Genomic DNA, 27,681 nt, shown 5'->3' on the forward strand with positions numbered 1-27,681 from the left:
AATCGTTGCATTAGAAATGAGGCTTGAAGAATGGTTGTTTTTATTTCCGATAAAGAGCAGAGGAGAAGGTCTGGTAGCTTTGCAGCATGTCATCTGGGAAACTATTGTAAACTCAAACATATCTGAGACAAGTCTCAATCAATATAGACATTTATTTTTTAACGACATGCCAGTGACACAGCCTCAGGAGGTCCTGGGAACATGTGCCCAATTTGGTTGGGTTATAGCTTGATTTTATGCATTTTAGGAGGACAGAAGTTATACACAGACATCAATGAATACATGTAAGCTGTACAGTGGTTTGGTCCAGGAAGTGGGGGATTGGTGGGAGGGGCTTCCAGGTAATAGGTGGATTCAAAGATTTTCTGATTGGTAATTGTTGAAAGATTTAAGTTATTATCTGAAGACCTGGAATCAATAGAAATAAATGTCTGGTTTAAGATTAAAAGTTGTGGAGACCAAGGCTCTTGTTGTGCAGATGAAGCTTCCGGGTAGCAAGCTTCAGAGAGTAGATGGTAAATATTTCTTATCCGACTTAAAAAGGTGCAGCACTCTTGGTTAGCCTCTCTTGAATCAGAAAAAGACCTGGAAATAGGAAGGGGATTCTCTACAGAATATAGATTTCCACCACAAGAGACAGCGTTGCAGGGGCATTTAAAAATACATCAAAGAAGTTAGTTTCAGGATAAAATAGTTCAATTTCTTTCAGAGCCTGCTATCTGTCATTTTGTGACATATTTTATTGCTACTGGGTTGGTGCAAAAGTAATTGAGGTTTTTGCAATCACTTTCCATGGCAAAAACCGAAGTTACTTTTGCACCAATCTATTGCCCCAAGAGTCAGTTTGGTCAGTCTTAGGATCTCTGTTTTAATGTTGATGACTGTCATATTTGCCTGAATTCCAAAGGAAGGACAGTATAATGAGACATGTTCAACCCCCACTTCCCATTATGGCCTGAACTAGTGTTTCAGCTTTAGTTTGGAATGCCCTTGGCCTGGGGGGCGGGGGGTCCAATCAATCATTTGGGGTGTTAGAATTTTATTTTTGGTTTACACTATATTTAATAGAACTCCTTTCTTTGCTTCTTTCAGGCTAGCCAACAATATAAAACAATTTCTGTAATCTCTTGGTAGGGTATGTATTTTTCTCTGCTGTGAAGGAACTGATTTCTCCAGGACATCCACACCACCCAGGTATAGCCCGTGTGTAGGCAAGAGTCCATCCTTGTGGGTTCTGGCTCATGCTGATGGGTCCCAGCTTCACTTTGTTATCTCCCACTTTACATCTTATCTCTGCTTACTAACAGCCTCTCCTGTGGAGTCTGTCAAAGCAAAAATTACACTGGACAGATAAACAGGAAAGGAAGACTTCATTCAAGGCAACAGCTGGAGGAAAGAAGAGATTGCATGCCATCTGTGCTTGTTAACAGGCCTTCACCAATGGAAAAGTAGACTTTCTTCTCTTTTCAGTACAGGAGGTAATATTACAATGTAGGACAAGGCACCAAGCAAAGGTAGGTTTCCACCCACCCACAGAACCTGGGTGACAGGGGCACTATTTTCCTTGATAATTAACTTTCAAAGAGATGGTTCACAGATTCCTGTGAAAGACCTCACTCGTTTGTAAGTCTAGAAAGAGGCTCTTTAACAATTTACACTTTGGCTAGGCATGGTGGCTCACGCCTGTAATCCTAGCACTTTGGGAGGCCCAGGTAGGCAGATCACCTGAGGTCAGGAGTTTAAGATCAGCCTGGCCAACACGGTGAAACCGTGTCTCTACTAAAAATACAAAAATTAGCCTGGCGTGGTGGCAGGCACCTGCAATCCCAGCTATTCGGGAGGCCGAGGCAAGCAATTGCTTGAACCCGGGAGGCGGAGGTTGCAGTGACCTGAGATCGCACCACTGCACCCCAGCCTGGGTGACAGAGGGAGACTCTGTCTCAAAAAAATAAAAATAAAAATAAAAATAACACTCTAAGAGGCAGAGAAAGCATTCAGGACTACAATTTTGCTAAAGTAAATGTTCAAATAAGGGGAGATGGGGTATTCTTACTACGAATAACTAAAAAGGAAATGGTAACTGAGGTGATGGATGTGTTAATTGATTATGATAATTATCTCACAATGTTTCCTATATCCAAACATTTAGTACTTCTTAAATATACTTAATTTGTATTGGTCAATTATACCTCAATAAAGGGGGAAAAAGAAAGTTTGGGGCCTAGAGTCAGTAAGAAGCCTGTCTAAAGATTAGTCAAACTGAGGAAGACGTTAAAATCCTCTTGGTCAACTTCATGGGGCAGAATCAGAGGCAAAGACACCAGTCATAGAGTGACTACTTATCAAGCCTAAACAATCCCCACAACTGTGAACCTCAAATCCCTGTAGAAAATCCAGATATGCATGTATCTATTTCCCAGTGATTGTGTTTATCTAATGGGATTCTAACTGGGAAAAAGGTATCAGTGTAAGTGTAAATTACATGAAATGAGATAAGTAGATAAGCATACGAAAAGTTGTATGAATATGTTAAGAAGCATTTCAGTTGGAACTTCTACCTGCTTGTTACCTCTAAAACAGAAAGGAAGTGTTGTTGTGAAAGGTAGAGTGATACTGAATGCTTGAGTTTGTGTTTGAGACAGCTGATTTAAATAGCGTATCACACTTCTCCAAGCAGGGTCTAACTTCCAGGCATATGTCCAGTAAATCAGGTCATAAGATAAAGCACTAGGGTACGAAAAGGCACAATCAATGGACAGGGATTCTTGAAGTGAGCGGGAATAAAAACACATTATTGAGCCTAACATAGTAGAAAAAGTTGCAGAGAATTTGAAAGAAGCTCAAGGAAGGTAAGGAGTCTAGCAAAAAAAGAAAAAAAAAAGAAAAAGGCTCGCCTTTAAAGATAACTGTACTGATGGCTAAAGAAAGTGAACAGAAGTGTAAAACAGTTTTTCACAAAAATTTCAAACCGCACATATTATTTAAAAAAATCTGTCTTATTCTGGGTTTTAGTGTTAACGTAATGAAATTAAATCTTCTTATTAATTCATACTAACAAAAGTGTTCAGCAGCCACTGCTTTGCACTATTTGTTAAATTATTTAAAAATAGTATAGAAAATGAAGGTTCTATTTATTTAGATCCTTTTATGCTAACCTTTTGTACAAATACTGGGGAAACTGTATTTTGTACAAATACTGGGGAAACAAAAATTGCCATGGAGGGGTTCTCGTTGCTCCAAGTTGTGTATTGTGGGGGCCTAGAATTTAGTGTATCCAGAAATTCTTTTGATCTTGGAGTTAGCAAACACTTGTGGTGGTTCAGCTTTTAAGAAATTATTTTAAAATCAGGTTTATTGATGTATAACTTATATACTGTAAAATTCATTTTTAAATAGAGAGTTTCTTGAACCCTTTAAAATCTGCAATTTCCTAGGTGCAAATTTAATCAAGATGTAGAGTATTTCCATCACCCTAAATAGTCCTCTCATGTCCCTTTATAGTTAATTCTTTTCTCCAGCTCTCAGTCTCTAGAAACCATTGATCTGCCTTCTGTTCCTATACATTTCTCCTTGTTTGCTTTGCTACATCATTTAAAATAATTAAGATGTTATTTACATAAAACTTACTTTTTTAAGTGTACAATTTGATGAATCTGGGTTTAGTTTTTTTATGTCTGTGGACTGTGAATGAGGTTTTAAGCTATGCATAGGCTATTTTGACTTCGAAGGGCTGCAGCTAATGGTGGCTCTGTCCATAAAATAATGACTTTTTCTTCAGAAATATCTTAGTCCATTTGGACTGCCATAACACAATACCTTAAACTGCCAACTTATAAACAACAGAAATTTATTGTTCACAGTTCTGGAGGCTGAGAAGTCCAAGATCAAGGTGCCAGTGGATTTGGTGTCTACTATGGGCTGCTCTCTGCTTCAGAGATGGCCTGCCTTTTCATATTGTCTTCTCACGTGGTAGAAAAAACAGGATAGGTTCTTTCAAGTTCTTTTATAAAGGCACTAATCCCACTCATGAGGGCTCTGCCCTCATGACTTAATCACCTCCCAAAAGCCTCAACTCTTAATAAAACCACAATGGGAATTGGGCTTCAACATGAATTTTAGAAAAATACATTCAAAGTATATAGCAAGAGGGTAAGGATCTAAGGCAAGACATAGGCAGCCTGGACCTCTGCAAAGGCCACAAGAGAGCACATAAGCAGCAACACAAGAACATAAGCAACCTCAACTGACAGTAGCAAGCCATTGAGATTATAATTGTCAGGCTAATTTATGGAAGGAATTAGATCTCAGGGTCCATATTGGTGGCCTCACCCATTCCTGGTTCATAATAGATATGGTCAAGCAAAGTCATGGATCTGGAGAAGTTGCTGGGTATTTTTGTTTTGTTTTGTTTGGTTTGGTTTGGTTTTTTATAGGTGTGACCAGCTTCAAAATGTAGGTTGCTGCAGCTCAGGAAGAAAGCATAACTTTTCTGAAGCATGCATGTCATAGACAGGCTTGTAATTCTAAAGGAAAGAGAGCCTTATGTGCATTAGAAGCGGGGTTAGGAGGCTGAAAAATATTAACTGCTTTTCAAGCGCAAGTCAGCAGAGTTCTGCATGTAATCATGTATGCTGCTGAAGTTCCAGCTGTTAATCTTAGTGTTAAGCTAGCTAAGAAGATCTAGTCATGAGCTGTGTTCCCCATTCAGGGACTCTCCATGCAGGAAAATAAAGGCACTGACTGACCTTGAATCCTCTGGTGGTTTTGACGTGTGCTGAAATGTCATCTCTCATGGTCTGAAGGTAACTCTTGAATGGTTAGCTGTAAACGGCAGAGGGGATTTTCCTAGGAGACGGGTTTCTTAGTCTTGAAGAATTCGGTTGCTGCACAGGACTAAATCCTACTCAAAAATAGAAGGGATGATATGTCACTTTATAGAATTCACAATCAGTTCAGCACTGACATGTTAAAAATAGGGCTGAAAGAGGAATGGCAATTATTAAGGATAGGTGAAATGATTTCCAGAGGTAGTGTGTATGTACGTATCATACAAATGTTAATTTTTTCCTAGGAATTTATCCTAACTGAATTTAAAATCCACAGAACGTGAATATAGGACAATGTGTTTCCATAGACTGCTAACTTCATAAACCAAAACCAAGATTTTCTTGTTTTTCCCTTATCCCCTGAGATTCAGGTTATTTTATTCTGAAGCCTAAGGCAATATAAAGTGCTACCTTCTGGCAACATAATTATGACTATGATCATTGGATTAGGTACTGCACATTCAGTGGCTTGCTAGATGCGAAGCGTAGTAATGCTCGTTTTGTGACTGACTGATTTTTTTGGTGCATCAAAAGTGAGGTACATCAGAGACTGACATAGAAAGAAAATACTTTCTGAGTCCCTGAAGGAAATATTCATAATTCTGTGGAAGCCCCATGCACTGATGTTGAAGAAGCCAAATTCTGTCCATGTATTGGAGAACTCCTAGACCTGAAATCCAGCAAAATGTGAAGGATCCTTCACATTTCCTTCGATGGATTGTGGATTTTTGCTTCTTTGGAATGGTGACTCACATGTGCAAAAGAAATTAATTTTGGACTTTTATCTGTTTTGGGATTTAACTTTAAAAAGGATTTAACATTTAGAATTTAATTTCTTCGTGGCATGTGATATTAGGGAAGGATATATACTCAAATAAAGCATGTTGACTTACAGGCATTTTTTATCATTCAGATTAGCTGTTTCTTACTCATTGGATCATATGGTTTTTAGTGTATCATTGCTATTTTTGTTAGCATAGAACCTCTGCTGTGCCTTCTTGGAAAATACGGCTGGAGGTAGTCTGGAAAGAAAAGTGAATAGCAAGTGAATTTTCGGCTTTGGAAAGACAGTGGTTTGGAATTCCTTTGATCACTGTACTGTTCTTGCAGATTTCACAGACTTTTAGGTACAGATACCTATGCTTTTCCACATTGTCCCACGAAGGTGTACAGAAGTACAGTGGCTGAGTATAGGAGAAAGGTTCTCACAAATATCGATCCAGATCTACCCTGCTACTGGTAAACTCCATTCCTAAGCCGGTTAACCACAGGCCTATTCAACGATAAGGTTAATTCAGAAGCTCAGTGGTCTAAGTGAATTAGGAGTCGGGGAATGCTAATTGATGAACATCTTTTCTCTACTCCCCATTTCATAAGGAGGAGTGCTGTTTTCTAAATACACAACTCTCCTCTCTCAGACAATGTATTCACTCCAAATAGAGGGAGTAGGAGTGATAGTGATTGACATCTTTGAGAATACCACACTCAGCTCCTTTTCCCACTCCTTTTGATATAGGGAGAAAGAAGTTGGAATAATTCTGACTTGAGAGAAAGCATTTTCCCATTACTCATTCACTAAGCACATTCTTTGCTGTGTAGAGTGCCCCATTCTGGAGGTGAATATTATAAAATGAACTTGCCCAAATATAAAAGTCATAAACACCATCTTAGAGATAATTGGTGATTCATGTGAAATATACTTTATTTCTTACTCCTTTGTTCTATTTTCACAACAAGGAAGACAGCACTATTTATTGAGCCCTTTTGTGGAGCTGAACAAGAATCAGTCTGCTCTAACTTGTAAAGTAAATATTTCTCCCATCTTTATGGAAAAAAAATTACATGGGGGAGGAAGAAAACCATGACAGTGAGAGAATAAATGTATGACATTTTAAAACTTTACCTCAAGAAAGAAATATCTTTGCCTAAAATAGGTATTTTTAAACTGGAATACTGAAACTTATTTGCAATGAGATATTCAACAAAGCCATTTTCCATTTCTCAGTTTTGCGAAATGCTACGAGCAATAAGCAAGAAAAAAATACTAAACACTTTGAAAATGGGAAGTATTATATGTGTCTGATTTTAATAAAGCCTAAAAATGGATTCCCAAGGAAAAGCTTCTATAAAGTTAAGGAAAGTACTTACAAAGATAAATAGGATACTTGAGGACAACCAGCGAATAAAGTATAATTGGAAAGACTATAAAACGTCAACATAATGAATCGCTCTGACATTAGATGTTCTGTGAACAACTATACTTTTTTATGCATGTTGTGGGTTGCTAAATGAAAAAAAGGCCAACGCTGAACAAATGAAAAGGCGAAATGAAGAAACAAGGGCCTAGAGAATTAAACAAATGAGTAAGAAACCAAACAGCTTTAGAGTCAAATGAATAAACAAATGAAAACTATGGAATAACTTGTAAACTCGTCAATGTTAATGAGCTCTTTAGGAAGAGCATAAAACCATTTCTATGAGATTCAAACATTTAGTCTGCATATGTCTGACTCAAAGTTTAAAAAATGTATATAAGCAAAAAATTTTCAGAGCATTTAAGGATGCAAAGAAAAAGTGTATGGATTCAATAAGATTAAGATTAGAAAAAAATGAGAAGTAAATTAATTCAATAATTAATTTTGGGTTTTATATCCCTTACATGCAAAAAAGAACAAGAATATACAAAATAAAATTTGAATTTAAGTAATGACCAATCATTTTAGAACACGATTCAAATTCATAAGGTTCGTATTTGTTCTTAATGCCAAAATTAATTCACTCCTAGAAATTGTGTGTAGGAATTTAATTTGAACATAACAAAAATTTGTAAGCAATACTTCCACCACACTACTGAAAAACAAAAATGAAACTTTAGAAATCAACATGAATGTACAATTGAGAAAAAAAGTTACAAATTTTAAACTCAGATATGAATTAGTGAAATAGTAAATAGTTTTGTTAATATTTTGCCCATCTTTACAAACCAAATCTAGGAAAAAAAAGTTTTTAGATTGAAATATGATTATATGCATTCATGGTTAGTAATATGGTATCAAATTTCTGAGAAAATAAGATAACAACACATGAATGTTGGGTAGATACCTTACTTCTCCCTGACCCAGTTTGAAGATTTCTGTTTTTATGCTTTAAAAAGAAAAATAAAATTTTACCTTATCCAATTTAGTATTTAAGGAATCTATCCACACCTATTAATATAACACCACCATGGAAAGAGCATGTTTATGATGTACCAACAAAAATTTGAGGACTTCTTAGGCTATACATTATATGATGTGAAAATTTGATATATAGGAAAAAACTTAATTTGCTGTCCCAAATTAATCACAGTCAATTTTTAGAGTAATTCATAGTTAAGTACTATTTTTTTCTACTTCAGTTTTCATTAGGTATTCACGGGCACTTTTAGTCTTATGAGATAACATAGATGGCTGCTTTCATTTTTAATGAGAGGCCTAGGCATAGCACTAGGCATAGTCACAAAGTCTCAGGGTTAAGCATGATATTAACAGATCATTTGCTAAATCTTACCCTCTTCTAGTATAATGTGGAAAAGCCTTCCAATATCAATTATGCAAGGAGACCTATAGGATTCAACAACTTCTCAAAGTATTATGTACCATTCTGTTTTTCAAAATTTTGGGTAACCATTTCAAGAAAAAAAAATTGTGAAAATATTGCACTTAAAACTGGTACTATCCAGTGCAGAATTAGTCATTTATTTCATGAACATAGAATAATCTGAGAGTTAATTTTAGGTATCAGTTTGACTGGATTACGGGATACTTAGGGAGCTGGCTAAGCATTAAATCTGAGTGTGTCTGTGGGGGTGTTTTTTTTAAGGCAATTGGTGCGAGTTGGTAGACCGAGTGAGAAAGAGCTCCCTTCAATGTGGGCAGGCACCATTCAATTTGCTGGGGGCCTGATAGAAATAAAAAAGGGAGAGAAAAGTGGAATTTGTTCTCTCTCTCCTGGAGCTGGGGACCCTTTTTTTCTGGCCTTGGACACCAGAACTCAAGATTTTTGACTTAGGACTCTGGAACCTGCACCAGCTACCTTCCCTCTCAACACCTTCTGCCCCCTACCATCCTGCACCCACAACACACACACACCCCAGTAGGTTTTTGGGCCTTTGGCCTCAGACTGAGTGCTACACAATCAGTTTTGCTGGTTCTGAGGCCTTTAAAATTGGACTGAGACATGCAAAATGCTTCCTTAGTTCTCTAGCTTGCAAATGGTCCATCACGCTACTTCTCAGCCTCCACTATTGCATGAGCCACATACCCTAATAAATTCCCTTTCATCTAACTTTTGCTATCTATCTATCTATCTGTCTATCTAACCATCCATCCATCTATCCATTCATCCATTTATCTCTTATGTGTTCTGTCTCTCTGGAGAATCCTGAATAATATATATGATAACACTCTCTGGTAATACTTAATGTGATTTTTTTCCTATTATTTGATTTTAAAAAGGTTCATTTTAAAATTATGTATTCATTGTTCTAGTGAATAAATCTAAGTACATTTATGTTTAATAAAATTTTAGTTAAAAACAATTTTGTGTGAATTACATGCTAGAATATTAGGCTAAGATTATGGAATAACAGAATATTAATAAGGAAATATTCAATGACAAATAATTTTACAATAAAAATGTTAAAACCACTGATACATCTAATTGATTTGCAAGATAGTTTGCAGAAATTTTACAATATAAACAGGTACTGCAGAGAATTAATCAGGAGAAAAACGAACGTATATAGCCATTTATATCTACTTCAAATATCTACTTTTCAAGCAGAAAAAGACTGATGTTTTTTAACAATTGAAGAAAAGAAAGGAGAAAAAAGTTTACATAAAAGAGAATAACTGATTTAGAAGAAACATGTCTCAATATAACAGCAAATGTAATTAGAAAATTAATCAAGTTTATTAATAAAGGTCAGCTCCTAAGATAGAATTTTAATATTAATATATTCTGTGTAAGAGACATAACTAAAAACTAAGATAAAGAAATGCGGAAATGAAAGAAAGAAAACCTGCAAAGGACAACTATAAGACAAAAGTATCCCAATGGTAGCATTTTCTGTTAGTCAAACTCAAATGTAAGGTGAAAAACAGGATAAGCCACAGCGAGCTAATATAAATGCTCAGATGAAACTTAAAACTGTGGTAATAGTATAATAGTACATACAAAACTAAACAATAGAAACTTAAATATTTATAACAACTGACAGAACATGTAACTTATAAAACAAGGGGATATAAGTAAAAGGATAAATATAGTTGGAGATTTACCACACCTATTTCAAAATCCAATAAAATAAGCTTTTTAATGCATGAGTGATTGAATTTGAATTTTACAAGGAAAAATTTTACACAGAAGAAAAATAATTTCCTGAGTCCTAATGTAATTTTCTGAAAAGTGATATGTGAAAAAGACCACAGATCAGGCCTCAGTAAATTTCAATATTATAGTGCCATTTTTATTATTTTCTGACAACATAATGAAACATTAAAAATCAACAAGAGAAGATCTGAAAATGAATGTGACTGTAAAATAAGCCATGTTATTAAATAAGAATTGAGTTAAAACTTATTAACGAAAGCATAAAACAATGCTGTATTCATTAAAAACACAGTATTTCAAAATTTCTGAGACAAGCGATAGCAGTATTTCAAAGCAAAATAAAGTTTTCTTTACTTAAATTTTTACTGTAATGTATATTTAATGCCCCAATTAACTTTCAAGCTTGCAGAGACCACTGAACAACTTTGGTTTCTAATACAAAATGATAAATTTAATAGGTCCAAGGATATCAGATTTGTAGCATAAACGAAGTCATAAAATCATCTCTAAAAAGAGTTGAACATTGCCAGTTTTGCTCCATTTAAATTAATCACTTGTTTTTCCTTGTTAAAAAATGTGCTATCAAAGTTATGAAAATAACTGAAATTATTTTTAAAAAGCAATATTGAAATAAAAAAGATGCTCAACTTCCTGAAATGGTAGTCAAATCATAAATCTAATTCTACATGTATATAAAATCCTCTGACATTATCTCTTAAAACATCCTTTAAAATTAAAGCATTAAGTGCAGCTTTTAAAGTTTTGACTCATTTGAATTATGAACTTTAGTAGAGGTCTTTGAATTATAAAATTTTGAATATGCCGCTGGATGCAGTAAATAGTATTAAATTTCAATTGACTTTTTTTCTTGATGAAAATAATATATTTCGGACAAAAATTGAGTTACTAATTTTCTTTTCCAATATTTTTCTAAACAGAGTCAGATAACTTTGTAAATCTTTTATTTTAGTTAAAATTTCTATACATTGAAATGCACATATGTTAAATGTAAAATTCAATGAGTTTAGGTAAGTACAATAAGACCTAATTAAAATATACAAAATTTTCTTCAACTCAGGTGTTTCCCTTATGTGACTTTCCACTAGATTCTCACCACCATAAGCAATCTTTGGTCTGATTTTACACCATGATATAATTTTTTACCTTCTTCATCTTCAAAAAACTGCAATCATAGAGTGTACATTATTTTGTTTCTTACTTTTTTCACCTAATGTAATTACATGCACCATAATGCACTTTATTTTATTGCTGTATAGATTCTGTTGTACACTTAAATCATAATTTATTTTACCAACTTGATTTTAATAAATATTTGACGTATTTTAGAGTTTTGTCTATTATGAGTAAAACTAATATAAATAATTGTGTTTCTGGTGTTTTCACTCAGTATAATTTGAATTTCCATTTTTCTTTTCCTGGGCATGTAATTTGTTTCCCATTTTTGATTACAGGAATAACTACAAGAACCATTCCTGTATAAGTTGTTTTGTTGACTCGTTTTTAATTCTGGGCTAAGTACCTTGAAATGGAATTACTGGAATACAGAATAGATTTATCTATAATATTATATATTTTTTAAGACCTGCCAAACTATTTTCTAAAGTGTTTCTACTATTTTATATTCCTAACAAAATAATAAAAAGTTTTAGTTGTTCTTCAGCATTTCCAACTTATTGTGTCGGTATTTTTTATTTTAGCAACTTAGTAGGTAAGTTTCTGGTTAGATCTCATTGTGAGTGCATTTCCTTCATGACTAATTATGCTGTGTGCATTTAATTTGCCTATTGACTATTTTTTAATCTTCCTTTTTCAAGTGTCCATGACCACATTTTGGTCGTATTTTTAATTATTGATTTCTTAGAGTTGATTGTAAATTTTATATCATAGTCCTTGCTTGGATGCATATATTGTAAGTATTTGCTCTGACTTCATGGCTGGTACTTTATTTTGCTAATGGTGTCTTTGAATGTCGGGAATTTTAATATTAATTAAGTCAATTTAGCAAATTTTCTTGATAGTTAACGATTTAAGTAATCTCATTAAAAATGTTTCTTTACCATGAAGATATTCTTTGATGAGTTTATGAATTTTCATATTTCAGCATTTAGGGTGAGGTACGTGATTCATTTTTAAGTGTGTTATAGTCCAGAATTTGATAGAATTCAAGTTTTATTTATTTTCTCTACCATCTAACCAAAACCGAACTTCCTTGGAACCTTTGTAGAAAATAAACGTAGAGTACCTCTGGTTTCTCTCTTCTGTTTCATTGATCTGTTCGATTTTCTTACACAAATACCACACTCTTGTGGTTATTGTAACATTGTAGTAATTATTGGAATAAAGTTTGTTCATCATTTTTAAGATTATTTAGCTATTCTAGAGCCTTTAAGTTTACATGAAAATAATTTAATAAAGTTGTTCATTTTTTCCAAAAAGAATGTTACATTCTTACTGTGAATGCATTAAATGTATAGATCAATGTGTTGACAATTGAATCTATAAATATAAAATATTCTAATTTATTAGCTCGCTCTGTCTCTACATTTATTTATGGCTTCTTAAGTATCTCCTTTCAGTAACTTAAAGTGTCTTGGTAATGTTTTGCATGTGTTTTGCTTAATATATTCTTAAGCATTTTATACTTTTCGATGATTTTAAAAGTAATGGTTGTCTGAAATTAATTTTTAAGTTTTGCTTCTAGTGTCTGAAATGTAATTTAAAAAATATTGACCTTGTATCCTACAAATTTGCTAATGTCACTTATGGGTACTGGTAGTTTTTGCAGATTCCATAGGGATTCCTGTGTAAATAATCACTTGATCTGCCAGAGGGTCAGTTATGCATATTTCTTTCTGATGGTTTCAACTGATTTGTTCTTTCCTGATGGAAATAGCTAAGACCTCTAGTGTAATAATCTATGGAACCAGTGATAGTGGACATCCTTGCCTCATTTCTTACTTTAGTACTAAAAAGCTCAATATTTGCACAGTAAGTATGATGATAATTGTAGGTGTCATATAGATAACTTTATTCAGATTAAGAAATTTGTTTTTAGTTTGCTCAGTTTTGTCAATAATATTGTCGAATTTTGTTAAATAACTTTTCTGTACCTACTGTGGTAATATAAAATGTGTTAATGTGGACATATACTTGATTATTTTTACAGTAAACTGACTTTGCATTAATTGGTTGGAATATAGGTGGTCATGATATTTTATCAACTTGTTATTTTACTATATATGATTTGCTAATATTTAAGGTTTTTTCTATTTTTATGAGATACCAAATTTTCTTTCTTTCTTTCTTTCTTTCTTTCTTTCTTTCTTTCTTTTTTCTTTCTTTCTTTCTTTCTTTCTTTCTTTCTTTCTTTCTTTCTTTCTTTCTTTCTTTCTAATATAACTCTCAGAATTAGTACTAGGGCTGTATTAACCTCACAAAAAAATCAAAGGATATTCTATCTTTGCTATTTTCTAAACAGTTTGAATGAGATTACTCCTAATTTTTTCCTAAATGTATGACAAAATCCACGAATGAAGCCATTTGGGCTGAAGTTGTGGGTTATTTTGTCATTACAGATTGAAGTTATTATTAAACAGAGGAATCATTGGTTTCTGCATTCCTCTTGTATCAATTTTATTAGATTCAATCTTTCAAAAAATTATCTTTATTAAATTTGTCAAATTTGTCACATATTTTATTATTATATTCCTTTTTTACTTTGCAGTGACTCTAGCATCTATATCTCCCTTTAAGTTCTTAATATTGGAAATTTCCAACTGACTCCATTTACTGAGCCTTAGGATTATCAGTTTTATTAAACTTTTCAAAGAATAAATTTCTGTCTTGGTTAATTTTCTTTATTTTTAATTATATTTTATTTATATCCACTCATATATATTCCTTGCTTACTTCTACTTACTTGGGTTAAATTTTTAGGTCTTTCCTAATTTTTGAAGTGAAGACTTAGGACACTGATTTTTAAATCTTTCTTCTTTTCTAATTTCTTCTAATTTGTCCAATATTTTAGTGCCTATTGGAGGATGACAAAGTCAAGTAAGAGTTCATTTGTCATTGTCAGCTGTGAAATAATTTTTATCTCCTTCTTTTAAATTTTTAAATCTAGCATACAATACTTTTGCAGCTGTAACAGATTATTTATCAAATGGCAAAAATTCTACTAAATATTGGAATAACTAGTTTCATAGTAAAATATTTCAATAGTCCAAATATTTGATTTCAATATATTGACTTATAAAACTGAGATATTATTCTATTAACATAGAATTTTCACGTGTAGATTGAGCCAAATATTAATTCAATAAGAAAAAGATTCATTTTAATGTTCTTTTTTTATGAGACATTTAGTGATATATTTGCCGGTTAAGTACTCTAAGCTGAGGGATGTTCCAAATTAAAAGTGCAAATCAGAAGTCATAATGTTTATAATTCTTTATGCTGGTAAAAACTTTGTTGCTAGGTGGATAAATCTGCCCACCAGCTAAAGCTGTATTAGTAATAAAACCATGTCATAATTATTGAGTATCAAATAAGAATAACATTTCCCAGCTAGAATCTTGAAATATTTAAATGACTTTTTAAAGTAATCTAGATTTCTCTGAGGAGAGGATATTTTAAGTGGAACACAAAATATGACTAATCTGGAGATACTCAACACTAATTAAGAACATTTATCACTGGTAACCTGATTCCTTTTCTTATAATTGCCATTGCATAAAAATGTCTGATCAACATAAATGTTTGATTAGTAAAATGTTTTATTACTTACAATAATGCATATCATAATTGGCTCTGTATGCAGAAGAAGGTATTTTTAGTGAGTACTGTAGTTATATAGTGAAATGTTAATTAAAACGGAAGTAGTAAACTGTTTGTTCCAAGTCCAATTACTTAATTATGGAATTAACCCAATATAAAGCTAAATAATTTGCCACTTCCACTCTCACTGGTATTATAAAACGACATCTGAATGATTTCCAAAATGATTAGCATGACTCTAACTGTCATGAACTGCAGGTTGCCAGGATATTGAATTCTTGAAACAACTCATAACTGTTTTTTTTTTAATTCCCCTGGTGGCAGTCAGTGTAGCAGTGCAACTTAGCAATATAAGAAAGCATATATTTTGGAAACATTAGAATGAAAAAACGTTATTGTCTTTCTTTCTTTAAAAATTGCTATTGTAACGGTACAAATTTTGGAGATGTATTTACTTTGGTTTGTTTTAGAATTGACCTTATCGGTCCATAAAGGTTACACCATAGAGCGTACTTTTAAACAATGCTTTGAAAGGCAAATGCTTCGAAAATTGGTTAAGAAAAATTCCAGTTCAGAATTTACCGCTTTCAAACACCACATTGAACAGTGCTTATAGAAGTTGATATTTAAAACAAACATATCTTTTTCTACCCAAAGTAATGTGATTTTTTCTGATGAATTACTACTAGGTTGGAAAAAAATTACATGATATGCATTTCAATAGTAAGATAATTATATGGTTGACTATATTCAGAAATTAGATCCATTCAATTACATAAATTTTTATGCTTCCCTAATGCATAATTCATAACTTTTAAGCTTGTAATTCATAACTTTTCAGCTTGTCTAATGCAATGAAACAAAAATAAAGTTTAAATAGTTAATCTAAAAATGCTTGTCTTATATCTCTGTTTACCTCTCAATGTAATATTAGACTATTTTTCAATAGAGACTATTTTACACAAATTTTCATTAGAATAGATAAAGTAAACTGTTAAAGACTTTAGAATTGGGGTTGGATAAATAATTTTTTCTCTTGATGTTTTCATAACATCAAGCTTTGGAATAATAGAATGGTTCCTGTTGCTGTTGTCTATTACTTTGTATGCATTGAGGATAGAATAGCCCTCCTCAATGTGGGGTGGTTATAATACCCTTTCCCAAAGAACTGTAAACTCTTAGAAGAGCAGGAGTTGTTGCAGTATCCAGCCTTCAAGATGGCCTCCAATGATACCCATTTCCACATATTTATAACTGTGTACTTTTCTTCTATATGTTACCAAGGTTGATACGTGTTTCACATAGAATATGGTAAAAGTGATGGTATGCCACTTTTGAGATTACATTATAAAAGAGTGAATTCCATCTTGGGCCCTCTTGCTCACCTGCTCTTTCTTTCTTATCACTCGCTTTGGGAGAAACCCTATCATGAACAATCCTAAGGAGAGACCAACATGGCAAAGAAGAAAAGCCTCCTGCCAACAATCATACAAGTGAACTTGGAAGTTGATTATGCCACCGCAGTTGAACATTGAGATGAGTGCAGTCTCAGGCAATGGATGTGACTGCAACCTTGGGACAGACCCTGAACCAAACCACACCAGGTAATCTACTCTCAAATTCCTGCCCCTCGGAGAATGTCTGGGATCTTAAATACAGGCATGTCTTGCTTTATTGTGCTTCATTCTATTGTTCTTTGCAGATACTACGTTTATTAGAAATTGGAGGTTTCTGACAACCCTACATGAGAAATTCTGTTGACACCATGTTTCCAACAGGATGTGATCACTTTGTATCTTTGTCACATTTTGTTAATTCTTGTACAATTTAAAACTCTTTTTATTATTATAATATACGTTATGGTGATCTGTGATCGGTGATCTGTGATCAGTGATCTTAGAGATTACTATTATAATTGTTTTGGGGTACCACAAACCACTCCCATATAAGATGTCAAATTTAATCCAGATGTTTTGTGTATTCTGACTGCTCCACAAACAAGTCATTCCCCCATCTCTCTCCCTCTCCTTGAGCCTTTCTAACCAACAATGTTTATGGACACCATAGGCTCTGAAAATGAAACATCTGCTATTGCTAAAATATTTGTGCTCCTTCTTTCTTCATTTGTTTCATGGTTACTTATGAAGATATTGAAGTTTTAGTGTACAGGCTACATGAGTATTAGATTATTCCTATTACCCCCTTTAGTAGTACTAGTCTGATAGCTTTTAGTATTAGTTTGAGTTAAAATTATTTACTCACTCATTCATCTCACAAGTTTTTAAATTATGTGGAAGCAATGCGTATCTACTTGTGTTATTAGTATTGAATGTGGACTTGGGGAAAATGCACATATTAATATGGAGAAAAGAAAATAAATATTCTATATTTCTTGTCTTGCTTTTGACTTACTCACATTAGTTTCCAGCTTTTAGCATAGTCTTATTTCTGACTATCCTGTTAAGTGCTATAATTACTGTAGAAAATATTAAGATACAAGTGCTAATATTTCTGTAGAAAATATTGAGACATCCATGTTCTGAAGCAACATTACAAATGTTCATTGTTTAAAACTTGAGATAACTAGATTATTCTGTATTACTTTGACTTAAAAATTGTCAATTAATTTAACAACTAATTTAACAACTAGTTTAACTAATTTGTTAATGGGTTTAACTTGCCATAAAATGATAGAGAAAAGTATTCCCCACAAATGAAGTACAGTATCCTCATTTAACATTGTCAGTGGGTTTTTTGGCAATTGCAGCTTTAAGTAAAAAGACATATAGCAGATCCTGAATAACATAATTTCCTTTAATGTAGTTTGATAATATGATGTTGATGAGAAAAATAAATCAGGTCTGTTATATGTATGTATGTGTGTATGTATATATGTATTTTGGAGACAGGGTCTCACTTTGTCACGAAGGCATGAATATGGCTTACTCGAGCTTCCACCTTCTGTGTTCAAGTGATCTTCCCATCTCAGCCTCCCAAGTAGCTGTGACTACAGGCATCCACCACCGAGCTGGCTAACTTTTTTTTTGTTTATTTGTAGAGGCAGTGTTTTGCCATGTTGTCCAGTCTGGTCTTGAACCCCTGAGCTCAAGCCATCTGCCCACCTTGGCTCCCCAAAATACTGGTATTCCAGGTGTGAGCCACTGGCCCAGCCCAGGTTTGTTATGTGTTGTTTGCTTAAAGTAGAAGTTTCCAAAAACCTATAGACAATGTTTAGTAAGAACTTATTGTACCTTAAATATTGCAAAGATACCAAGGACATATGAAGAATTGGTTTGGTGATTATAATTTTATTGTACTCTCTTCAATAAAATGTCAATTTTAAGAACCTCTATAGTATACTTGTCACTGTGAAAGAACCAATTTAAGTACATCACTGTTAACTAAACTCCAGAGTTTATTTGTACTTCATTAGTTTTTCCCTACTGCCATTTTTCTATTCCAGGATCCCATCCAGGCGGCTACCTAATATTTAGTTGTCATAACTTCTTGGGCTCCTCTGGATTGTGACAGTTTCTTTTTTTCCTTTTCTTGATGACCTTGACAGCAGCAGATTCACATTTTGTAGAATCTTCCTCATTTGGGATTTTTTGATGTTTCGTTGCAGTTAGATGGGGTTATGCATTTCTGAGGGAAAATATTGAAATTTTGAATGAAATTAACTACCTATATATACACTACATGAATTGCAAATATTTATGGAATATAAGCAGTTTTGATATTTATTAATAGTCACATACTATGCTGAAGCCATTCATTTATTCACTCATACATTTACATTTTATAAAATGCTGTTTTTATAAAGAACATGATGATACATATACATTATTAATACATATAGCTATGAACAGACTGTGATATCCATACTAACATTTAATCCAAGACTGTTCATTTTAATGCAATGGGTTTTGCTGGTAATTGGTAATACAAAAGCATCATTAACCAGTACATTAGGACATTCTGATTCACTCCTCTAGATTTCAGGCTTAAGAGGCCATTACATTCTTAATGACCCTAACCAATGAAGTCAGTAGTTTTCCTCTCAAAGGAGAGTCCCAGAGTAGAGTTGTTTTCCTTGATTTATATACTAACTGGATGTAGTTAATTACAAAGTTCCAATGATAAGTACAGAAAAACAGTGTAGATACTGCTTTTACTTTGGCGATTATTTCTGAGGAAAAGTCCATCATAATTTCAATTGTCAATCTCTATGAGAAACATTTATCTGTTACAATTTTCTATATTTCAAAAAACCTTATAATGTTCTTATGGTTCTAAGAGATAAAAATTGAATATCCAAAAGGTTCTCTATGTCTGTGGACAGAGATATCCATAAATTTAGAGGTGAGATATCCACAAATTTAGAGGGAGATTATTTATTGTATGGATTTGCCAGAACTTCTGTTCTTATGCTCTTGGATCAGCCAAAGACTTTGGACTCCAGAGGAAGTTTGATTTTCCAAATCTGTGCACTCCACAAACTTCATTTGATTGCCCTCAAATGCCAAGTTATTTGATTATTTATTTATATGGTGTGAACTCATTCCTGCTTGATTCAATCAGCAAGAACAGAACTGAATAGACTGTACCTTACTGTTGGAAATTTGGAACTACAAACTAGGGAACCTTAAATTTCAATTACACTGTTTTGCTCAACTGCCTTGGTTTATTTGCTGTTTCTCTGTTTTATTTCATAACAACTTTTTATTTTGTTTTCTATTTGTCCTTAACGGTTTTTATAAATCTGCTTTATTGAAAAGACTTAAAAGCTGCATTATCAGAACTCTTGAAAGGCAAAAAATACTCTCTCCACTCTGCACTATTATTTCATGCTATTATAAACCAGAAACAAAGCAATTCCAAGACTCTCATTAAAAATTATAGGAAGGTAAAAGTTTGTTTGTCTTCATTTGTTTAATACATGGGTGTTGTGTTGTTTCCAGCTGCATGTAAACTTTTTTGAATGTCTTATTTTGGATAATTCATAAATATCTTATACTGCTCAGTCTTAAAAAAAGGAATGAGAACAAAATACTCATGTAAAATTAATGATTTTTCCAATTACAAAAATACCGATATATTTCTAAAGACCATTTTTAGATTCTTATAGAAAAACAGTAAGATGTATGTCTAGGAAAATACTAAATAATAAAGACAGTACAACTATTATAATTATGTTAATAACATCTCAAACATTGTTATTACCTAGATGAATAAAGATTATGTCTTCACCAACTTATCTTTTTTCTTTTATTATTCAAAGTCTTCTACTGCAGCTATCAAATCTTGCACTTTTTTAGAAGTTTTGCAATTTGATTATCCTTAATTCAATAAATTGCACACCATGTTTAACATGGCAAGAATATTGCATTTAGATTTCTCTTGATGTGTAATTAGTGTCTTTTTTCTGTAACTTATAAATTTCTATTAATGCATGCATTTTACAATTGAATCACTGTTCATTATGCATACTATGAGAAAGAGACACCAAAAATATTCGTGTTATTTTGCAGCATAACTTCGAGTTGCTTAATGTCTCCAGTTCTGCACAATCTGATTTCTCCTCTGCCTCTCTATTCTTGTCTAAGGTGCTATTCCTCATCAAGGTTCCATTAATGCCAAAATGATTTCTTCTGTGAAAATGCATATGTCCTCAACTTTTGCAATTTCCCCAGCGTGTCTCTTTCTTGATTCTCCCCTTTTTTGTTTACTAAGTTGTATTTCTTCCCTTAAAGCCTAGTTTAAATTTTATTTCATTTATTATTCTTTAGCTAAGTAACTAGTCTATGGGAATCATTGCTTCACCTATATTTTTTAGTACCCACAGGCTGTGTGCAACCCATTTACAAATTAATTCATATGCTAAGAGTTGTATATTATAGAAACATTTATTTTTAGGTGTTGTCTTCAGAATAAATGACTGTAAGCAGCTTTCAAGTTATTGAAATTATATATATATGCATATATATATGCATATCTACACATCTACACATCTACAACTATATAGAGAGAGGGAGTGGGAGAGAGCGAGCGAGAGAGCAGTTTTTATCTCAGTATAGTTTTTGTCCTATGAGAGTCTGGTGATAAATTGGTAATGTCTCATCAAACTCCTCAACTGATCCCACAAGGGATGTGTTCCCAGGAAGAACAAAAACGTTAATAAATGATATAGGAAACTGAAAAACCTTTCAGAATATTGGCATTTTTATTCGTTCTTCTATCTGAATACAGTAGACGGGGGGAAAAGATATACAAATATAACACCTACTCATAACAGGAAAATGCAAGTTTGGATTGTGTGGACAATGGTTCATGTTATTAGAACTATGAAACCCAGAAAGAAATCAAAGTGTATATCTGATCATTTGAAGACACATGTACATGTTGCTAGCATTCGTCAAATAGAATAATAATTTTAAAATTAAATTATGAAATATAAGCATATAAAAATAAAAATGTAATCAATGAAGCTCATAATGGGAAAGAATTCATTCTCATCAGAAACAGTATGTAAGAGCTGAGATGTTCACTTGCCAATTTACTTTAAACCAATAGTAGAAATAGAAATGCACATACAACTTTATATATGTTGATCATCTTCATATTAGATGAAATGAGACTGGTTCTTCAATTCTGATCTTGTGATAATTTCCTTTTCCACAGAAATTTATTGATACCTAGTTGTATGTCTATTAATGCAGGTGATACTTAAAGGTAAAATTATGATGAGTCAAGCTGTGCTAAAGATAAAACTAGAGAGAAAAAGTTGCATTGTTTTGGAGTTTATTTTTCACACTATTAAAATAGGAAACTACATGGTGCATTTTGAATAAAATGTAAAAAGTGGTTTGGAACACAGCATAATAGCTCTAGTCATCCTAAACTATCTAGACATCTAATATCTTGAAAAAAAATAAAACAGCAGAATGATCAAGCAGAATGAAAATTGTTCCCCTGGATACCCAGCTCAACATTCTAAAGACAACACTCAGATGAGCTGACAAACCCACAGCCAATATCATACTAAATGGGCAAAAACTGGAAGCATTCCCTTTGAAAACTGGCAAAAGGCAAGGATACCCTCTCTCACCACTCCTATTCAATATAGTATTAGAAGTTCTGGCCAGGGCAATCAGGCAAGATAAAGAAATAAAGGGTATTCAGTGAAGAAATGAAGAAGTCAAATTGTCTCTGTTTGCAGAAGAAATGATTGTATATTTAGAAAATCCCACCGTCTCAGCTCAAAATCTCCTTAAGCTGATAAGCAACTTCAGCCAAGTCTCAGGATACAAAATAAATGTGCAAAAATCACAAGCATTCCTATACACCAGTAACAGACAACCAGAGAGGCAAATCGTGAGTGAACTCCCATTCACAATTGCTACAAAAAGAATAAAATACCTAGGAATAAAACTTACAACGGATGTGAAGGACTGCTTCAGGGAGAACTACAAACGACTGCCAAAAGGAAATAAGAAAGGACACAAACAAATGAAAAACATTCCATGCTCATGAATAGGAATAATCAATGTCGTGAAAATGGCCATACTGCCCAAAGTAATTTATAGATTCAATGCCATTCCCATCAAGCTACCAATGACTTTCTTCACAGAGTTGGAAAAAACTACATTAAATTTCATATGGAACCAAAAAAGAGTCCATATAGCCAAGACAATCCTAAGCAAAAAGAACAAAGCTGGAGGCATCACACTACCTCACTTCAAACTATACTACAAGGCTACAGTAACCAAATCAGCATTGCTGGTACCAAAACAGATATACAGACCAATGGAACAGAACAGAGGCCTCAGAAATAAAGCCACACATCTACAACCATCTGATTTTTGACAAAACTGACAAAAACAAGTAATGGGGAAAGCGTTCCCTATTTAATAAATGGTGTTGGGAAAAATGGCTAGCCATATGCAGAAAGCTGAAACTGGATCCCTTCCTTACACCTTATACAAAAATTAACTCGAGATGGATTAAAGACTTAAACATATGACCTAAAACCATAAAAACTCTAGAAGAAAACCTAGGCAATACCATTCAGGACCTAAGAGTTGGCAAAGACTTCATGACTAAAACACCAAAAGCAATGGTAACAAAAGCCAAAATTGACAAATGGGATCTAATTAAACTAAAGAGCTTCTGCACAGCCAAAGGAACTATCATCAGAGTGAACAGGCAACCTAGAGAATGGGAGAAAATTTTTGCAATCTATCCATCTGACAAAGGGCTAATATCCAGAATCTACAAAGAACTTAAACATATTTACAAGAAAAATTAAAAAAAAACTCCATCAAAAAGTAGGCGAAGGATATGAACGGACACTTCTCAAAAGAAGACATTTATGAAGCCAACAAACATACAAAAAAAAGCTCATTATCACTGGTCATTAGAGAAAGGCAAATCAAAACCACATTGAGATGCCATCTCATACCAGTTAGAATGGCAATCATTAAAAAGTCAGGAAACAACAGATGCTGGAAGGATGTGGAGAAATAGGAATGCTTTTATGCTGTTGATGGGAGTGTAAATTAGTTCAACCATTGTGGAAGACAGTGTGGAGATTCCTCAAGGATCTAGAACTAGAAATGTCATTTGACCCAGCAATCTCATTACTGGGTATACATCGAAAGGATTATAAATTATTCTACTATAAAGACATGCACAAGTACATTTATTGCAGCACTGTTCACAATAGCAAAGACTTGGAACCGACCTAAATGTCCATCAATGATAGACTGGATAAAGAAAATGTGGCACATACATACCGTGGAATACTATGCAGCCATAAACAGAATGAGTTAATGTCCTTCGCAGGGACATGGAAGAAGCTGGAAACCATCATTCTCAGCAAACTAACACAAGAACAGAAAACTAAACACCACATTTTCTCACTCGTAAGTGGGAGTTGAACAACGAGAACACATGTACACAGGGCGGAGAACATCACACACCAGGGCCTGTTGGCAGGTGGGGGGCTGGGGGAGGGATAGCATTAGGAGAAATACCTAATGTAGATGACAGGTTGATGGGTTCAGCAAACCACCGTGGCATGTGTATACCTATGTAACAAACTTGCATGTTCTGCACATGTACCCCAGAACTTAAAATATAATAATAAAAAAAAGGCAACACTCTGCTGTTATTTCAAATTAACCCTTTCTGACATTCAACTTCACACATATTTTCTTTCTATCTAACTTTTCAGTAATTAATTTGTTACCTAATTACTTACAATTAATTAATTATACTGTGCACTTGTTGAAGGGAGAGCATTTTAAAGTATTTTTTTTTTTTTTTGCAGATAATATGATAGAAAACCTCATAGTCTCTGCCAAAAGTCTTCTAAATGTGATAAAAAACATCAGTAAAGTTTTAGGATACAAAATCATTTCTATACACCAATAACTTTCAAGCTGATGGCCAAATTAAGAATATAATCTCATTTGGAATAGCCATAAAAAGAATAAAATACCTAGGAATACAGCTAACTATGGAAATGAAAGATCTCCATAATAAGACTTACAAAACACTGCTGAGAGAAATCAGAGAAAACACAAACAAATAGAAAAACATTTAATTCTCATGGATAGAAAGAATTAATATAGTTAAATGGCCGTACTGGCCAAAGCAATTTACAGATTTAATTCTGTTCCTCTCAAATTACCAACATTATATTTTGCAAAATTAGGAAAAAAACTATTCAGCAATTTATATGGAAACAACAAAAAAAGCCAGAATTGCCAAAATAATCCTAGGCAAAGTAAATAAATAAATAAATAAATAAAATAAAAAATTAAAGAAAAAGATGGAAGCATCATACTACTTAACTTTAAACTATACTAGAAGACTATAGTAGTCAAAACATCATGGTACAGGTGCAAAACCAGACCAAAAAACCAATGGAACAGGTTCGATAATATGGAGATAAAGCTGCATACCTGCAACCATCTAATTTTCAACAAAGTTGAAAGTAACAAGCAATGGGAAAAGGAATCCTTAATCAATAAATGGTATTGGGACAACCATCGAGTCATGTGGAGAAGACTGAAACCAGACCCCTTCTTTTAGCCATATAAAAAAATCAACTCAAGATGGATTCAAGACTCTAATATAAGACTTATAACTATAAAACCCTAGAAGAACACAGGGGAACTACCATTCTGGACATAGTCTCTGGCAAATATTTCATGAGGAAGTATCCAAAAGCAATTGCAACAAAAACAAAAAAAAAAAGTGTGACCTAATTAAACTAAAGAGTTTTTGCACAGCAAAAGAAACTCAAGAGAATAAACAGACAACCTACAAAATGGGAGAAAGTATTTGCAAATTATGCATTTGACAAAACTCTAATATCTAGAATTCACGAGGAGCATAAATCAACAAGCAAAAAACAACCCCGTTAATAAATGGGCAAAGGACATGAAGAAACACTACTGAAAAGAAGACATGTAAGCAGTAATATGGTTTGGCTTTGTCCCCACCAAAATCTCATCTTGAATTGTAATCCCCTAATCCCTATGTGCCGAGAGAGGGACCTGGCAGGAGGTGATTGGAACATGGGGGCAGTTTAAGCCATGCTTGCTGTTCTCATGATAACAAGTGAGTTCTCACAAGATTTGATGGTTTCTTAAGCATCTAGCATTTTCCCTGCTTGCACTTCTCTTTCCTGCCACCATGTGAAGAAGGTCCTTTCTCCCCCTTTACCTTCTGCCATAATTGTAACTTTTGTGAGGCCTTCAAGTGGATCTGTGAGTCAATTAAACCTCTTTCTTTTATAAATTACCCACTGTCAGGTAGTATTTTTATAGCAGTGTGAAAATAAAGTAATACAAGCAACCAACAAATCTATGAAAAAATGCTCAATGTCACTCACTAATCATTAAAGAAATGTGAATCAAACAGTGATGAGATACCATCTCATACCAGGCAGAATGGCTATAATTAGAACGTCAAAAATAACATATGGCAAGTTTGTGGAGAAAAGGGATTGCTCATACACTGTTGGTGGGAAGGTAGATTAGTTCAGCCACTGTGGAAAGCAGTTTGGAGGTTTCTCCAAGAACTTAAAACAGAAATACTGTTTAACCTAGCAATTCCATTACTTGGTGTATACTCAAAAAGATATAAACTCTTCTACCAAAAAGACATATGCACTTGTATGTTGATTGCAACACTATTCACAGTAACAAAGGCATGGAATCAACCTAGATGCCCATCAACAGTAGACTGGATAATGAAAATGTGGTATATAGGTGCCATGGAATACTCCACAGCCATAGAAAAGGATGAAATCATGTCATCTGCAGCAACATGGATGCAGTTTGAAGCCATCATCCTGAGCAAATTAATGCAGAAACAAATAACCAAACACCGCATGTTCAAACTTATAAGTGGAAGCTAAACATTGAGTACACATGGACACAAAGATGAGAACAATGGACAGTGAGGCCTACTTAAGGCAGGAGGTTAAGAGGAGGGTGAAGTTCAAAAAACTACCTGTCAGATATTATACTTACTACTTGGGTGACAAAATCCTTTGTACGCAAAACCCCAGTGAAACACAATTTATCCATGTAATATACCTGCATGTGTACCTCCTGAGCTTAAAGCAAAAGCTGAAAAAAAAAAGAAGTAAAATAAAAAGATTCTAATGACTCTATTTTTTGTAATAAAGAGAGTGCTGATAGTCCATAGTATAATCTAGTGATAGAATTATACAAAATATGTCCATTAAATACTCCTAGTTAGCTACTTATAAGAAGCAAGGAGCTAAGTGGCTCTGTATATTATATTTTCAAATATTTTTGAAAAACTAATGAATACAACGGGAATGGCTTTTTGCTTATAATAGCTCTGGATGAAGTGCCAAAAGAAAAGGATAAGTTCAGGGATTTAAATTCTAAACTCAAGCACTGTATAAATGACCTGAAGGCATCTAAATATGCCCTGAAGGAGCTTCTTATTTCCTGTAGCCACAAAGCTGAAACAGCTGAAAATGAAACACAGAATCTCATCTGCCAATTGGCTAAATTACAATGCAAGTTGAACTCCCAGCTTCATAGTGTGTCTACGGTTAAAGTGAGGGCATTGATTGAGAAAGAATGAGATGCCATAACTTTTCATGTGAACATGTGTGAACCCCAGATTAAATTGGGACATTGAGCCCCTAAATTCTAATACATTTTCTTTATCAATAAATGAGGGCTCCTCACTTCCAGCAGAAATGGTCTCCCCATCCCTAGTGAAATGGCCTCTCCCAACCCTAATACAAGTTACCACCCCAACCCAGGTGGTAGTGACTGCTCCATCTATAACTGAGCAGAGTAACCCTACAATGCCTGAGAAAACTGTAGTGGCTTCCCTAAGGCAGCTGTCATGCAAGACAATGCTAATTTTCTCAGGACTTACCCCTACCACCCCATTTTGCTTCTACTTCTATAACTCAAATGAAGTTCCAACAGCCCTCTAAAGGTGAGGTAGCAAATGTGACCCATGAAGAAGTATGCTAGACTTCAAAGAACCATGTGAGTTTTATAATTTATAGACAAAGCTAAAGTACATGTGTGGGAATAGACATGAGAACGTGGGATAATAGTGAAAGGAACATAAAGTTGGATCAATTTAAGTTTATTGATATGAGTTCACTAAGCAGAGA

General features: G+C 33.7%; 1 long non-coding RNA gene across 1 annotated transcript; it reads left to right on the plus strand.

Moving 5' to 3' along the window:
* Positions 1-1,093: 1,093 nt before the first annotated feature.
* On the plus strand, positions 1,094-16,600 carry LOC129059268 (uncharacterized). Its single transcript, XR_008525058.1, has 3 exons — positions 1,094-1,194; positions 1,308-1,478; positions 16,415-16,600. It is a non-coding gene; the product is annotated as an uncharacterized LOC129059268 (long non-coding RNA).
* Positions 16,601-27,681: the final 11,081 nt, after the last annotated feature.

This window comes from Pongo abelii, chromosome 4 (genome assembly GCF_028885655.2).
Source record: "Pongo abelii isolate AG06213 chromosome 4, NHGRI_mPonAbe1-v2.0_pri, whole genome shotgun sequence".
Taxonomy (NCBI): Eukaryota; Metazoa; Chordata; class Mammalia; order Primates; family Hominidae; genus Pongo; species Pongo abelii.